This window comes from Microcaecilia unicolor, chromosome 10 (assembly GCF_901765095.1).
Source record: "Microcaecilia unicolor chromosome 10, aMicUni1.1, whole genome shotgun sequence".
NCBI lineage: Eukaryota > Metazoa > Chordata > Amphibia > Gymnophiona > Siphonopidae > Microcaecilia > Microcaecilia unicolor.
Window position 1 is genome coordinate 208,562,261 of NC_044040.1, and position 2,898 is coordinate 208,565,158.

A 2,898-nucleotide genomic window follows, 5' to 3' on the forward strand; every position below is an offset into this window, starting at 1 on the left:
GCTGTATTGGGACTGGGTTTGAAACAGACTAGCTCCATTGAACTGTGCTGAAAGAAGCCTGGCTGTAATTGTACTTGGTAAACCAGCCGAGGAGCTGTTGAAGAAAAGGGTCTTGGGTTGCCAATCCCAAAGACAGGCCCAAGAAAGAAGAAGAAACACACAAAGAGGAAAACAGAGAGCTCGGTGCGGATGGTGAGGAGGCCTCCCGGCCTTAGCCAGTAGGAGCATTGTTTACAGTATATGGAATATCAAAGCAATCATATTAATAGAATAATAATTTTACAATTATTACAAATAAGAATGCATAAGTAAATCATAATCGGTTTTGCATTGCAAACCGTATGAGAGACTTGCAGACCTGAACATATAGACCTTGGAGGAAAGGAGAAACAGGGGTGACATGATACAGATGTTCAAATATTTGAAAGGTGTTAATCCATAAACGAACCTTTTTCGGAGACGGGAAGGCGGTAGAACTAGAGGACATGAATTGAGGTTGAAAGGGGGCAGACTCACGACTAATGTCAGGAAGTATTTTTTTCACGGAGAGGGTGGTGGATATGTGGAATGCCCTCCTGCGGGAGGTGGTGGAGATGAAAATGGTAATGGAATTCAAACATGCGTGGGATAAACACAAAGGAATCCTGTTTAGAAGGAATGGTTCCACGAAATCTTAGCGGAGATTGGGTGGCAATGCCGGTAATTGGGAAACAAAATGGGAGCTGGACACACTTCTACGGTCTATGCCCTGATCGTGACTGAATAGATAGAGAGTGTAAATTTTAAGAGGCTTCGACTTTAGCTTCAGAACTTAGTACAAGAACAGAGCTGGGCAGAATTTTACGGTCTGTGCCCTGAGAAAGGCAAGGACAAATCAAACTCGGGTATACATATAAAGTATCACATACCATGTAAAATGAGTTTATCTTGTTGGGCAGACTGGATGGACCGTACAGGTCTTTATCTGCCGTCATTTACTACATTACTATAAGAGAAAAGAGTTACAAAGGGTGCTTATCCTACTGAGCGCTGATTTTTCCCAAAGCCTATTTTTCCACACCATTTACTGAATCCAGCCCTGCATATCTGCGCAGTATTGGGCAGACGCTCATAAATCCCGCGGTAAGCCAACAGTGCAGAAACCATACCACTGAAACAGCGCAGAAATCTAGCTCACCAATGCTGAAAAGAAATGGTATTTAAATTATATGAACACTGTAAAAGCGAAAGCAAGGGGGAATGTGCTTGGCGCATGCACAGAAGAGTTTTGCAGTAAGCTCAGCTCCTGTGTATATGCGCCTGGCAAACCCAAAAGTGAAGCACACGTTGACATCTGTTTTCTGCGCCTTTAAATATTAGCATTTCAATTATTTTTTATTTGGAAGGTTTATATTTAAATGCAAGAAACAGGTACCAACGTGTGCTTTCACTTTTGGGTTTGCTTGGACTCGCACACATTCGTCTCTCACTACCAGTGCTTAGGGGCTTGCATGGGCTTCCTTCTGCTACTAAATTATATAAAAAATTGGCAGATTTCAAAAGAAAGAATCATGAGAAATCTTCTCTTCAAACATCTTAACGCCTGCTCTGAGCTGGGGCTATTTTCCAGCTGTAAGGCAGCTTTGTTTTGTGCGCTGTTCACTGAGCATTGGGAAGGAATAGGAAAAGACCTCATTTATTTATTTATTACATTTGTACCCCACACTTTCCCACACATAGCAGGTTCAATGCGGCTTACATAGTAAATAAAATTACAAAGTCTTTTAGGAGAATATTACAAATTGTAGTACACATAGAGGCATATTTTCAAAGCACTTAGCCTCCCAAAGTTCCATAGAAACCTATGGAACTTAGCCTCCCAAAGTGCTTTGAAAATAAGCCTGATAGTAATAGTGGGGTTTTGAGGATATGTAAATTGAACATGGCGAGGTAAACAAAGATAGGATGAGCAAAAGGAAAAGAGATTGGGAGGGGTATGGTGTAGGGAGGATGGAGAAGAAAAGAATGGGGGATGAGCATAAGGAGATTGGGAGACATGGTCTACTCTAAAGTATAATAATCGTCAGGACAGGCGTCATGTGGGTGGGCTTAAAAATTTAAGTTGGGTCATTAGGGTAAGCTTTCTTGAAGAGATGGGTCTTCAACATTTTTCTGATAGTCGTTGATTGTTTGGGATGGATCTTGGTAGAGCGTTCCAAAGCTGGCTGCCCAAAAAGGAGAAACTGGATGCATAAGAGGTATTCAAATCAACATCTGTTTGGCTACATTAGCATGCTATTTGCGCTATTCTTTGCACACGTTGTCTCCTGTGTGCTAAAGCCCTACTAATGCGGATGCCAGTCTGGCACTAATCACCTCTAGCGCCTCCGTTTGGTTCTAAACATCGGCCCAAAGGTACTACTATAAATCACTTCTATAGTGCGACCAGTCGACAGTCCCTGCTCAAAAGAGTTTAAATCAGGACAAAGAGACAGGACCAAAAAGGATAAGGGAAGGACAGACAGAAGGACACATAAGGTGGGGCAAGATAGAAGGTAGGGCTGAGGCACTCTTCTATGGTCCTGGGTCCCAGTTTCCTGACTTGGGTGGGGCATGGGGGGGGGGGGGGCGGTGCGATGGCCAATCACACTGCCTGTACTTCCAGTGTCTTCGCCGAGAGACAGCGGAACTCTTAGAGCCGGCTGTCAGGTTCCACCGGAAGATTGTAGACGCTGCGCCGACCCTACCATTAGCTCCGGCGGGGAGGGAACGGAACGGATATCCACCGCTGACCGACTTCCAGCCTGGCAGAGGCAGAGCCCCGCAGTAACTGGCGGTGAATTCCACTCTGTCTCGTTCTCTCTTTCCCGGTGGCCTCTTCCGGAGCCCGTCGGTGCGTTTTTAGTAGCGGGCGGCGAG